Here is a 15,175-nt window from a genome sequence, read left to right as displayed (position 1 = left end):
ATCCATCGTGGGACAGCTCGCTCCTCCATCCTGGTCGCCGACAACGCCTCCTGGTCCGTGAGATCTGCAGAGCACAGCGTCACCCACTCACCTAGTCGAGGTGACTACCATCCGGTGCCCTCCTGGTGCCACCTGACTACTGGCTAGCAGTCTCGAACTTGGTCCCCTCTGCTTTCAGGTGTCATCTCTCTTCAAGATCCAGGCTTGGATCACTTCGAACTCTCTTCACTGGCCGCCTGCCAGCATCTTTCTTCCAGGCTCCTGGTCCGTCTACGAGGATTCCCGACGTCTTTTGAGACCTATGCAGCTGCAGCCCCTGGGCTAGGTAACTTCGGCATTTCGGTGCCCCAGCATAGCCTCACTATCCAAGGGTCAGAATCCACTTTCGTTTTCCTCCTACCAGGTCGGGTTCGCCCGAGAACACTAACTTTGTGAAATCTAGCTACCATAGACTTTGTCCCGCATCACGCGTGAGAGTGCACACTCTGCACCGGAGTCCCCTGGGTCTCCTAGAAGTAATCTAAAGATTCTATAGTCAAGTCCTAGTGATTCCAAAGCCTATTAGTACTGTACTTACCTGCTAGTAATTTCGCATTCCACTTTCAGAGTATATGGTTTTCCGTGCCCCTCGGGCATTTGTATATACTGTGCTAACTTAAGTATTTTCGTAAGAGTTTTGTTTTGTGCTTAGTACCCTGTCCTCATAAAGAGTACAGGGCTGTTGTGATTTTAATAAATACCCTGTTTATTTTCATAACACTTGTGTGGTGTCCTTTCACTTGGTGTTCAAGGGGTATATGTGTGGTATAACAGCTGGCTTAACACGCCCTCTCGAGTCTTTAGCCTTAGACTGCTCGTATCCACGCTACTAGGATAGCTGGTCTATAAGGTTGACTTACAACCAATCATCAATAAGGGTTGCTGGACTGATACATAGTGTTCACTAGAATAGTGAGCACTGCATATCAGGCCACCTTCTCACAATGTTATACTTTCACTCTGTGACTAGACACAACAAAGAGAACTGATCTATAGATACTGTTTACGTGTGCACAGGCTTTGTTGTAGACCTCTTATCTGAACTCCTCGAAAGGGAACCTTACGGTACTGGAGCATTACTAACAACTTTGCCGTTCTTTATGTCCTGGAGAGCCTCATCGATAGGTTTGCCAAAAAGGGCCTTTCCGTCAAAGAGAAATTCCAGTAATTTACTCTGAACTTCCGGCTGAAAAGACATTGCTCTGAGCCAGCCATGTCCGTGTAGGAGGGCTGATCCTACCAGAGATTGGAAGGCTGTTGTAGTGATGTCCATCGTGCAGTCTATGACCTCCGAGGAAGCCCTCTCACCTTCCTGTAGGATTTTCTTAGCATCTGCTTTACTTCCATCCGGGAGTTGGTTAATGTAAGGGCCTAGATTGCACCACATCTGCCTATCATAACGACCTAAAATTGCTAGAGCATTAGCTGCCCTGACCATAAGCACTGACATCGAAGAGAACAGTTCGCCTGCGATGTCAAGGCATCGGCCTTCCTTGTCCGGAGGTGCTGTGACTGGAGCAGCCAAATTCTTGGATCTCCTTTGGAGCCGCTTTTGATATTTCTGAGTCTGACTTAGGATGACCCAACAGGCAAGCTGGACTATCTTCTGGGGCCTTGTACTTCTTCTCTAATCTAGGAAGGACCGATACCACTGCGGGTGTTTTTTTTAAAACTTTAAGGCCTTCCTCCCATATGTAACCAACAATGGGGATGGCTTGCACTGGTTTTCTAAATTGTTCCTTGAAGTCATACAGAAGCACTCCGTTTGCGAAGTTGACATGAGCAAATCAATTCTCTTGGCAGCTCTTTCCAAAAGATTGTGAAAACCACTGATGTCCTCCGGTGGAGAGTCTATTGGAACCGGTCAGGATGAAGATGGAGTGGGGATTATATAGTCATCCTATTCCCTGTGTGGATCTGGAAGCTCCCTCTCCTCCTGGTCGTCATCTGAGGTGTCCAGATGCGGGTCTGCAGGTGGTGTTGATGGTGGAGCAGTGACTGTCTGTAATGTTGGTACTGCCTGAGGAGTGGAATGCACTGAATGATACTTAGGAGGCACCACAGTCTGTTCCCGAATAGTAGAAGGTCGTGCAAAACCTTTCTTATAGTCTGATAACAAACTGTAGATTAGAAAGTAACGAGGATAGCATACAGACCATCTCTTCCTAGTACTGTTGGTGGTATCCTGTGGTGGCACGTAATAGTGTTTCTCTTCATAGCCTTCCTCAAAATCGTCTTCCTGGCATTTAACATGCAACTCTGAAGGACTATGGGCGTAACCAAAGGGGCCATCATCATCCTCCGAATCATTTTCCTCCAGGAGATGTGAAGGAATGGGTCACATTACTAGGTGATATGACTTCTGGAGTTAAGTACCTTAATTTCAATTTCTCAGATGGAATTTACTCCCTTGTTGATGATGACGTCGGCGGTGCCAATGTCGCTGCCGACAGGGTCGACCGTAAACTATACACCATCGCCGTCAATGCCGTGGACAGAGCCAGTCATGGATGTCGTCGCTTTCATCATCGTTGCCGTCATTACCGCCGCTGTCGCTGTCAATGTAACTGTCAATGAGAAAGATGTTGGTGTAACCTTAAGCGGCGATGCCTGCCGAACCCTCGATGAAGATCCCGTCATTTGTGCCATCGCTGGAGGAGGTATCGACAGTGACCGAATCTTAGTTGTGAAGACCTGGAAAACCTCTCTGTGCTTGATGATGAAGACTATGTCTTCGTTGGCGGTGTCAACGATGATTTCGTCGACGGTTTCTCCTTAGGAGGGACAGAGGAGGGCTTCTTGAAGGTTTTCCTGCCCTCAGGAGGGTCCGAAGGCGGTACAGAACTTGCCTTTTTCACCCTTCTGTCTCCTGACAAATGTCCTTTCTTCTCGTCTTCACCTCAGTGAGGAGAATTTATAGGACTAAGCCTGTAAGTCCAATGTGGTCTTTTTTGAGGCTTTATGGGGGTGCTCCTCAGATGAGTGAGGTTCAGATCTTCCCCTCTTGTGAGACCTCTGGAAGGCGACAAGGCCTCATCACTCTCCTCACTAGAAATAGGCTCTTTTCTTGATTTCAGCTTCTGGAGCCAAATGAGAAGTCGCCCCTCACGATCCCTCTTAGTCTCGGTGGAGAAGGTACAACATACTAGGCAGTACATACAGTACTTATGAAGGTCATCCACTTGGAGTATTTTCTTAGAACAGGTGACACAAGCTCTAAAAAGACCCTTCTTCTCTTTGTCCGGCATCAGGACAGACGATTAACTAAGCACAATAAGGATAAATCTGAAGAAAACATTTTGGAAAAACCTCGCAAGAGAGTAATTAAGGAACAAACTTAGCAGAGCTCAGTGGAGAACAGGGGCAGCTGGTAACTTTTTTAAATGGTGGGGCCAGCTGGTGACTTTTTCAAATGGTGGGGCGTAAAAGTTGGGGGGGTGGGGTAGTTTTACTTATCAAGTAAGCGAACCTGACTGAAATACAGGCTGAAGATCCAGCCAAACTAATTTGACTTGTGCTTTGGAATTTGTGACGATGCAACAGAACTGCAGAAGTATACAGTGAACAGAAACATCTGAAATACCCTAATGTTTTCTTTTGCTTTCTAGTTCACAAATAGTCAAAGCTCTCTGCCTGTCAAAAGTTGTGTTCAAATATTCTTGTTGTACATTTCTGATGTCTTTAATATTTGATAGAATACAGTATTTCAAGTACCATAAATATCAGGAGTGTGTGAGCACTGCTATTTACAACCTGAAAACAAACTTTTCGTGTCCTAAAACTCATCGACCAGGATAGCCCAACCCTCTCAGCACTACATTATCTGAGCCAAGAAGCCAGTGACATAAACCATAAAGTCCACTGTGACTGTCAAAAATTTCTGACTGGCTAGTGATACTAAAAAGCCTGTGGGGATGGAGAAGAGTCAGTTATGTGGCAGGTCTATGCCCCCCAATTAGAGGCCCGAGACTATCAGCTGATTTCACTGAGGCTCAAGGAGACTAACCTGAATTACTGTGCCCCAGGCTACATGCCTTACATGGGTTAGGGACAATTGAGTGTTGCACAGATTCCCTTAAAACCCAGCAGTTGAAGTGGAGTAACACGCATTGGTAAAGCCACATGGCCTCACCCACAAGAGCTATTGACATTCTCAATATTATTTTTTTATATATTGTACAGCAGCGCAGTTGAAAGTCTAAAAAAGCACTATGATGTCAGTTCTTTTTTTGTATAACTCTCATGCATAATGCACAGCAGCCACTCTGCTTTACATGCGTAAAATTAAAAAAAAAAATTGAATTTAAAAAGACTTATAAAGCGCACGTACACTGAATCAGTTTCATGGCGCTGGTGAGGTCACTGAGTGAGAGCAAGAAGAGAGCTAGGTGCCGAAAGTCTGCTGGAATAGAAACGTTTTTAGTGACCTCCGAAACTCCATATAGGAAGAGGAGAGTCTTAATGATAGGGGGAGGTCATTCCAAAAGGTGGGTGCAAGTACAGGAAACTTCTGCCCCCCTGACCGTTTCTTTTTAAAGCGTGGCGTAGTTAGTAAGGCCAGGCAGGAGGAGCGAAGGTCCCTAGAGGAAACATAGGGAGAGATTGCCGAATTGATAAAAACAGGGGCAGTGCCCGCTTTTGCTTGAAAAGTCAAACACCCCAACTTGAACCTAGCTCGTTGTTTTATAGGCAACCAGTGTAGGCTCCTAAGCAGAGGGGTCGAATGGTGGGACCTGGATAGACCAAAAACCAGGCGGGCCGCCTGATTCTGTACCAACTGCAGGCGCTGCAGGGCATAAGCAGGAGCTCCATTATAGATGATATTGCCATAGTCAATTTTTGACAGGACCATGGCCATTAGGATCAGCTTTAATGCAGAGGTGGAAAAAAACCTGGCAACTTTCCGAATAACTCGTAGTGTAAAAAAACAGGAAGAAACCACCGAGTTGATATGTGAGTGAAGGGTTAATTGATTATTAAGAGTGATCCCAAGTGTTTTAACTGAACAAGAAGGGAGAGGAGGGGGCCCAAGTGAAAGGGGCCAAAAGGAGGGGGACCAGGGGTTGGCAGCACCGCCCGTCGCCACAAGTTCTGTTTTATCCGGATTAAGTTTTAACTGAGTGATGTTCATCCAGTCTCGGATAAATAGCATGACGGACTGGAAACTGGCAACTCCTGAAGGAGAAGAGAGATCAAAAATGAGTTGTAGGTTGTCTGCATAGTTATATACAGTGACCTCCATGTTCTGTAAAGCAAACACCAGTGGAAAGACATAAAGATTAAATAATAAAGGGGAGAGAGCAGACCCCTGGGGAACACCACAGTTGACATTACGCAGAGGAGCCGAGAAGGTGCCTAGATGGACTGTCTGGGTGCGGTCCATCAGGAAGGACTCGACCCAAGCTAATGCCGATCCCCCTATCCCCGCCGCCCTGACATGTGATAGAAGAATGTCATGATCCACAGTGTCAAAGGCGGCGGATAAGTCTAATAGGACCAGGATCTTGGGGGTGTTGACGTCGAGTCGCTCCCTAAGTTGGTCCATGACCGAGATCACCACCTTCTCGGTTGAGTGTCGTGGACGGAAACCAGCTTGACATGGGGCCAGGTAATTGCTGTCCTCTATAAAGGAGCTCAGCACCTGAGAGACATGCGCCTTAGCCACCTTTCCCAAATAGGGGAGCAGGGATATGGGTCGGTAGTTGACTAAGGAAGAAGGGTCAGCCCCGGGCTTCTTTAAAATGGGGATAATGGTGGCAGATTTAAATGCAGTGGGGACTAGGCCTTTAGAAAAGGTGTCATTTAAGACAGTGAGGGCGGGAGCAGGACAAGCCAAGAACACCTGGGCCAGGATGCGGGCCGGGCAAGTGTCAGATGGAGACCCTGATTTTACACGCTTGAGGAGCGGAAAGAGGGACTCACTAGTTAGCTTCGGGATGTGACTAAGGCACTGGGTGTTCAGTGGTGAAGAGCAATCTAGTGAAGGGTTTGATGGGGGCGGGGGGGGAATGTGTGCTTTTATTTGTGCAACTTTGTCGATAAAAAACTCATTCAGTGAGTTACACAGGGACTGGGAGGGCATGATCGTAGGTGAAGGCCTGTCTGATAGAGCTAACTCGTGAACAGTTGCAAAAATTTCACGAGGCTGGCATTCTGCTGCCAGTATGCGTTGTGAGAAATAGTCTTTCTTGGCCTCTTGGATGGCTATGTTATACTCTGAAAGCAAAGTGGTATAGTTAATTTTACTGGCAGGGCAGTATTTCGACCTCCAAGCCCGTTCTGCTTGACGGACCGTTAATTTAATTGCTTTCAGAGCAGGAGTAAACCACTTGTTAGCATGGTGATGGTGGTTGATGGTAACTTTCTTCAAAGGAGCCTTTTGATCACGGAGATGGATGAGCCAGCTATCCAGAGTGGCCAGCTGAAGTTGAGGAGGTACATCTGTGAGATCAGGGCAGGTGGCAGTTAAGGATTCGCAGAACGCAGGAATATCAACACGATTCCAACTTCTAGCCCAAAGGGTTTTGGAGCTAAGAGGGGCATTTCGCAAGCGAAGGTCCAAGGAAAAAGACAGTAAATGATGGTCGGACCATGCGCAAGGGACAATGGACAGATTGGAGGTGGGTAGGTTGAGGGTCCATATTTGGTCTAGGATGTGGCCCCGGGTGTGTGTAGTTGAACGGACATGTTGAGTAAAATTTAGGCTTGATAACAGTGAGGTAAAATCTTTAGAAGTGAGGTCTTCTGCGGGATCGCTGGGCCAAAAGTTAAAATCGCCAAGCACAAGTACAGTAGCGTTATTAACCACTAAAGGGGCCAATAGCTCCTGAAAGGCAAGGATAAACTGGGAAGAGGTTTGGGGAGGGCGGTAAACCAACACACAAGTTACGGAGGATTTGGGTAAAACAGAACGCGCGACCAAGCAGTCCGCTGCAGGCAGAGAGGGGGATGCCAGTGTTTGAAACCGGAGGTCGTCACGAAAGATTAAGGCAACCCCGCCACCTATTTTGCCATCAGGTCGGTCGGCCCGTAGAATGGAATAAGATGAAGGAAGAGCCGCCAAGACACTGGGTTGAGAATCGGGACAATACCAAGTCTCGGTTAAGCACAGTATGTCGGGGCTGTCGCTGTCAAGGAGGTTGAAGATCTCCTGCTGATGCGCGACTGCCGACCTAGTATTTAGCAAAGTGATGGAAGTGCCCGGGTGCGGGGGGCTGCTGGAGGGTGTGGGCAGGGGGTTGATAGCCTCCAGTGGGAGTGGGAGTCGGGCAATGCCTAGGGCCAAGATGTGGGAGGCGGTTGCTGGGTCTACGGGGTAGCTTTTACGTAAGGATAACAAGTACCTGGATGAATATTCCAGGGGGAATCGGGCAAGGTGACAGGCCCCGGGTCCCGTGCGGTCACGGACGGGCACAGACGGGCTTTCCTTTGGCGCGCCGCCGTCGCGCCCGCTGCGCCCGTCCGCTGTGCTCCCGGAAGCACATTGCCTTTTGTATCCTGTCCCACCCGAGCACTGGACCGCTAACTCCGGGCAGGCTCGTGGGACTCCCCTTCTCAAAATGGCGGCCGCCCTCTACTCTCTCGGCACCGAGGCCGGTGAGGATCTACGAGGGGAGACCGTGAAGGAGTGTGGGAGCGCCAGGATCCTGCACAACCAAATGGGGTTAGTGCATCAGGAACACAACAGTACAATTAAAATATTTTGATAAAAATATCGCCAAGCGGCGCAATTAAGAGCAGTTTCAGGGCGCAGCTCTCACGTATGTTTCCCCTTGCAGCAGACCTCAAGCGGGCCTCAGGCTCTGCCACAGCCTGAAGATCGCAGCGACCCCCTGCCTTGCTGGCCCTTTTGTGTCCTGTCCCACCCGAGCACTGGACCGCTAACTCCGGCCAGGCTCGTGGGACTCCCCTTCCCAAAATGGCGGCCGCCCTCTACTCTCTTGGCACCGAGGCCGGTGAGGATCTACGAGGGGAAACCGTGAAGGAGTGTGGGAGCACCGGGATCCTGCACAACAAAATGGGGTTAGTGCGTCAGGAACACAACAGTACAATTAAAAAATGTTGATAAAAATATCGCCAAGCGGCGCAATTAAGAGCAGTTTCAGGGCGCAGCTCTCAAGTATGTTTCCCCTTGCAGCAGACCTCAAGCGGGCCTCAGGCTCTGCCACAGCCTGAAGATCGCAGCGACCCCCTGCCTAGCTGGCCCTTTTGTGTCCTGTCCCACCCAAGCACTGGACCGCTAACTCCGGCCAGGCTCGTGGGACTCCCCTTCCCAAAATGGCGGCCGCCCTCTACTCTCTCGGCACCGAGGCCGGTGAGGATCTACGAGGGGAGACCGTGAAGGAGTGTGGAAGCGCCGGGATCCTGCACAACAAAATGGGGTTAGTGCATCAGGAACACAACAGTACAATTAAAAAATTTTGATAAAAATATCGCCAAGCGGCGCAATTAAGAGCAGTTTCAGGGCGCAGCTCTCAAGTATGTTTCCCCTTGCAGCAGACCTCAAGCGGGCCTCAGGCTCTGCCACAGCCTGAAAATAACATTGACAACACTGATAGCTGTCCTTAAAAGCATTTTTTTAGCCATGTTGTACAGCAACAAGGCTACTGTGCTGCATGGCTGAAAGTAAAGAAAAAAGCGCTATAATTCGGTCTGTGCTGGCCATTCCACAGTAGTTTTTTTCACTTTTATTTTAAAAATTAATTCCTCACAATAAACAGTTGATGCAAAATAGTTTAGTATTCAGATAAAACAAGTAATTTCAAAATGTATCGAAATAATAATAATACACATTCAGATTTTGTCCATCTTTTTTTTAGACTTTTTGTGTTGCACGAAAATAACACTCCATAACTCAGCTGTTGGTAGCACATTTACTGTGAATATACATCTTTTTCACCATTAAGCCTCAAATGTCTCAATGAATTAAAGCCGTATCCTGATCCGTGCAGCCTTTAGATTTGCTAATTAACCAATGTCACACATTTACAATTCTTTCTGGTACCTGGCATACTCCCAGATTGAATCTACCATAGTTGATAGCACGATCCCCTCCCTGTCACTATCAGCCAGAGGCACTTCATTTTCTATATGAACAGTTCAGGAATGTTTGTTTGGTTTTTTAAAAACACAAATCAGAGGAAAGACGTAACAGAAGTTTCCCTGGTCTTCCTTGCCTTTGACCTGTCAGACATGATTACATGTCTCATTCCTGGTTCCGAGCTCCCAAGTATGTTGCGGTATTGAAAAGTGTGCTACATCCATTTAGTCTTGAATTAATTTAACAAAAAATATGAAACATGGCCTCCTGTTTAATCATAGTAAACATAAGGCCCATTTCTAACTTGGCCCGTGGGCAATGCAGCGCTTTACATGAGCGACGTCATATTATGCATGGTCAGATACATTTTTCGTTTACAGGTTCATGAAGATTAAGGGATTTGCACAAAAACACGGGACCTTCAGACCACACAGGAACTTTAACCGAGTTCCCCAGTTTCAAACGCAGCCGCTCTGGCAGTGACACAACATTCTCCCATTCAATACAACTTAACGCTAAAGGAATGCTGTGAGCTACCAATGTTGTGAATGTATTTATTGCAATTTAATTATTAAGCTCTGCATCTGCCTTCCACGGGCGGCGCTCTTGATAACTTTTATGGCCGACATTGCAATCCTGGCTGAAAAGATAGTGCGACCTGCCTTTCATTGTTTATTTGTTTCCCGGTTCCGTTTTTTTTTTTATTGTCTCACCTGCCTCGAGGCTCCAGCACTGTCTGGGTGCCTGAGGAGTATTTACTGAATTGTCTTCACGGAAGTGTTCTATTCTCTTACCCGAGCCTTCCGCTGTGAGACTACTGCAGTAAATACTTTGTGCGCCAGTGCTGGTTTCCCTCCTGAATGACAAACAGCCTGCTGTGTGCTGATTATCACAAAACTGAACTCTGAGCTGCGTAAACAAAATCAACAGCCCACTCCCCCAGCTTCTATTGTCTAATCAGGAGGGTGTGTTACTCTTACAACGCAACTATTACAACGTAATGCTGTTACAACGCAGCTATTACATCGCAAATACCATTACAATGCATGCCATTACAACGCATGGCATTACATAGCAGATGCTATTACAACGCATACCATTACATCGTAAGTATTGGTAAGTATTAAAAAAAAATTTTTTATTTAATATTTTATAATTGATTTAATTATTATTAATTATAAAAAAAATATTTATTTCGTTTTTAAATATTATAAATTAAATATATTAATTTAAGTAATTTTTTAAATAAGTATGAGTATAGGAGTATATGTTTTGGGGTACTGATGTATATGTTTTGGGGTGTTTGGGTATTTTTAGGTTTTTGGGCTGGGTTTGGGTTTTGGGGTACAGGGGTGTTTTTAGGTTTTAGGGCAGGGTTTGGGTTTTGGGGTACAGGGGTGTTTTTAGGTTTTAGGGCAAGGTTTGGGTTTTGGGGTACAGGGGTGTTTTTAGGTTTTAGGGTAGGGTTTGGGTTTTGGGGTACAGGGGTGTTTTTAGGTTTTAGGGCAGGGTTTGGGTTTTGGGGTACAGGGGTGTTTTTAGGTTTTAGGGTAGGGTTTGGGTTTTGGGGTACAGGGGTGTTTTTAGGTTTTAGGGCAGGGTTTGGGTTTTGGGGTACAGGGGTGTTTTTAGGTTTTAGGGCAGGGTTTGGATTTTGGGGTACAGGGGTTTGTGTTTTGGGTTACTTAAATTATATTTACCATTGTTAAATTAATTAAAATATGTTTAATAAATTAAATGAATATTTCATTAATTACATTTTTAAATTACATTTATTAAATTAAATAAATTATTTCAATTAATTAAATTTCATATCAATTTAAAAAAAATGTACATTAATTTAATTTTATTATTTAAATTAAATTGAATTATTCCCATTTTTTATTAAAATTACATTTATTAAATAGATATTATTTTATTAAATTAAATTATTGGCTATTTTAATATTTATTTTTTTTAAAATTTATTAAATTAAATTTAATAAATTAAATTAATTATTTTACATTGATTACATTATTTAATGTATTTAATTAAATTAAATTAATTATTATTATTAATTTAATTTAATTTCATTATAAAAAATATGTACATTAAACTAATTACTTTTTTTAATTAAATTAAACTAATTACAATTTTTAATAAAATTACATTTATTAAATAGATATTATTTTATTAAATTAAATTAATGACATTTTTAAAATGTCTTAATTAAATTATTTAAAAAAATTAATTACAATAAACTAAATAACATTTTTAAAAAAAGGTATACTTACCTATACTTACGATGTAATGCCATGCGTTGTAATAGCATCTGCGATGTAATGCCATGCATTGTAATGACATCCGTTGTAATGGATCCCGCGTTGTAAAATCTGCGTTGTAACGGAATGCGTTGTAACACAACGCGTTGTACTGACACCAATCCAATCAGGAGGCTTAGTAGTGCACACATGAAGGGAGTGTTTCTGCAGTTGTTGCCACCCATTTCACTATGTCGATGTAGGCCAGCCCTGCCCCTTACCATTTAGTTCAATGGTGCTCTGCGGAAAATGCCTGGGCTACGGCATAAGCGTCCTATTCAAAAGTTAATTATTGCTGATTCCTCCAGCCACTCCCACCATGCTGACATCACTCTTCTCGTGTGTGCCTCGAGGGCGAGCAATAGCCCTCGCCCCCGGCCAGCACATGCGCAGGACTAGTCTCTGACATCACTCCTTCCTTTAAAAAAAAACCTAGATTTTGTTTTGGAATTAGAATGAACGAAGCAGTGAGTGCTTAATTTAAAGCTGCTCCACATGGTGTACACATTCTCTCTCTTCTCCCGGATGCTAGTAGGGCAACGTCCCTTTCGCCCATTAAGACCATCCGCCACTGGTGGAGATGCCCTAGAAAAACGTGCAGTAGAAAATCTGAAGGTCTGAAGTTCTCTCAGGAGGGTTCTGGAAGGTGGGGTTGTTCTGATTGGCTAATGACTTCTTTTAGTCTCTTTCACAAAAAGATAGGGATATGTTACAAAACTGAAATGAGCCTTGGCTTTCCAGTTTGTACTAGCTTTGCATTGCTATTTTGATATACTGGGGACTCCCATCTGGACGGCTGGGAATGATTCAAGCATGAGAATCTATGAAATTCCAATACTGGAGTAACAATGGGTTTTAACTGCTGATCACGCAGCGGGGATTAACTATCTGGGAGACAACAGGAAAGGTTGCAGAACTAAGAGCAACTTTAGCACTACCTCTTTTGACTTGGAGATACCAAGGAGGGCTGTTATTCATCCCCAGAACCCTCTTAGAGAGGCTCTTGCCGCAGTAAGAAAGAAAGCCAGTTTTTACCCTGTCAGATAGGCAAGTAGCAAAAGCTGAAGACAGCATGGTCCCATCATTTATAAACAGGAACTACTAGGTAATTCTATAGTAAGGCAAAGAGGAAATACTGCAGAAGGACGTGAGGGACTGTGCAAAAATTGTTATGATTAGGATTTCCTCCAAGTCAGGGCTAGTGCACAGGATATATTTGGCACCTTCACCACCACCTCTTAGAACCATTTCTGGATCTGGGAAGCCTCAATCTGAAGAAAAAGGCCCTGCTGGAAAAAGAATCTTAACCCCTTCGCCGCGGGGCTAATTCCCCCGCGGTTCAGGGGGAGAAGGGCGGCGCGCGGCGCCGTGTTGCTCGTGACGAGCTCAGCTCGTCACGCTGCATGGGGGTGCTGAGCTCGTCATGACCAAGCCCATTTCTTAGAACGCTCAGCACAGCATGGGAATTAGCCCCGCATGGGAGCGCCGCGTGGGTCATGACGAGCTCAGCTCGTCATGAGCACTGTGCCACTGTGCCTCATGACGAGCTGAGCTCATCATGAGCACCGAATGTGTTAACTTCAGACCTGGGGTCTGGTGGAAAAAGATAACTCATACAAGGGCATAGGATCACCAATTCCTGCTGGCACTCAGGGACTGGAAATGTTCTCCAAGGGCCAGGTAGTACGCTTCCTGTATACCTGTTTTAGTGCCACAAAAAGCAGGATTCATGATTCCAAAAGGGTCCAGTTGACTAAAGATGACATGAAGAAGTTTCCCAGCTGTTGGAGAAAAATCTGACGGTAAAACCTTTGACTGGGATGATGCACTTGGTGCATCTGACCTCTATATTGTGGTCAGGCTGAAATTGCACCTATGTCCAGGTAAATAACGAATGGCTGTTTTTCCATAGTGTTTTAAGTTTGTACGTGCTTTTTGCTTTAAAACTTTACATATCCAATCTCCAGTTTCCCATACCCTACTATGATGATCGTAGTGTCTTTGAGCTCAATAACGTTGGGAAGTGGATCCTACTTTTATTATTGGGTATCACTGTTTTAATACCCCGCCATACCTCTGACCAAAGGGAGAGCTAAAGGTGGCCTGCTGACATGTATATCCAATACTATTTCATTCAAGGTAGTACACTTTACCAACAAATCACCTTTTTTCCATATTATTGTATTAGATAGTAACCAGAGTTTAAATTGGCTGATAATTAATTACTACAATAACAATTTTGCAACCCCACAGGAGGTGGTAAGGGACCTTGAAGAAACATTAGAGAAGATAATATTCACACAAGTAAAACCACTTTATTTTATATGGGTGGGTGACTTTAACACAGCAAAATGCTGGAACGGGGATTCCTGCATGTGTCATCAAATCGCCCAAAATGACTGCTTAAATGAGCACTTCATACATACCAGCTATGGAAAAGCTTTGAATAACATTTTGATGGTATGACAATTGGAGATCAGGACACAAAGAACTTACAATATTGGTCAAATAACCAAGACTATCTACAGGTGGAAGACCACCTCAGTGATAGATTATATAATATCAGCCAGTAATAATAAGAGTAATCGAGCTGAAGTAAATGTAAATATGACAGAATTTAGCGATCATGCTAACATTTCCTTAACACTCCCTTGGAAAGACCATTTGTAAAACTAAACAGAGCATAACAATTCCTAACCCAGTCTTAGCTAGATGAAATGGTCACTCCTCAAAATGGAGCAAAATTGACTAAATGCTCTCCTTCTCTCGACAGGCAAATTATAACGAGGTCTGTTTTTGTTTTAACTATCGAACAAATAAAGTGCAAGTTGTCGCTGCATTCTTGAAGATCCTAGATGGTATTAAGCAGCAACTAACTCATCCATCAGGTGCAGGTAATCAGATGCAAAATGCTGGTTTGACAATATCTGCTCAAAAGTCTCTGCCAAACTTAGCCATGCATTAAAAGCAAAACCATGGGAAAAAATACAAATCAAAAACCTGAGAGAGAGTTACAAGAACGTGATAAAAAATCAGAACAAACAATTAAGATATGAAGCGTGGGAGAAATTAAGGTTAGCAGCTAAGGTTAGTGATTCAAAATCTTTTAGGGAAGTGGTCAATGCACCATTTCTACAAGAAGCAGGTGCCCCATCCACAGACATTTGTATAGATGAAAACAAATGGATAGATCACTTCCAAAAAATCTTCCAAAAGCCAAATCCAAGTATCACTTCAGAATGTCTGCACAGGATAAAATGTACCGCCCCCCTAGTTTTCAATCTGGATGAGATCGTGTGTGCATTGTCGCAAGCATCATCCCTGAAAGCGGCAGGACCAGATGGGGTACCGGTTGACATATTCCTGAACAATGGAACCTTCTGGATCCCTTTACTCACATTAGCATTCAATGCCATAGGCACTTTGGGTCCTCCTCTGTCGTGGAAATAATCCATCATTGTACCGATATTTAAAAAAGAAGATGGCTCTGATCTTGTAATTATCAGCCTATCGCATTAATTGACAGCACAGCAAAGATAAATAGAATGGAAAAGTGGGCTTGTGAGAAAGGGATCCTGGCAGAGGTACAATATGGTTTCAGGAAAAGTAGAGGGACCTTGGATCAATGCCTGAATCTGGCACTCCTAGTAAGAAAGTACAAGCAGGCCAAGCATGAAAATCTTTATATGGCATTTATGGATCTCTCTGCCACATTCGACTGTGTTAACCATAATAAATTGTGGAAAGTCATGGAGCTAATGGGGGTAGAGAAGGAAATAATTAGATTTATAAGACA

This window comes from Lissotriton vulgaris, chromosome 7 (genome assembly GCF_964263255.1).
Source record: "Lissotriton vulgaris chromosome 7, aLisVul1.2, whole genome shotgun sequence".
NCBI classification, from domain to species: Eukaryota; Metazoa; Chordata; class Amphibia; order Caudata; family Salamandridae; genus Lissotriton; species Lissotriton vulgaris.
This window is presented reverse-complemented; position numbering follows the sequence as displayed.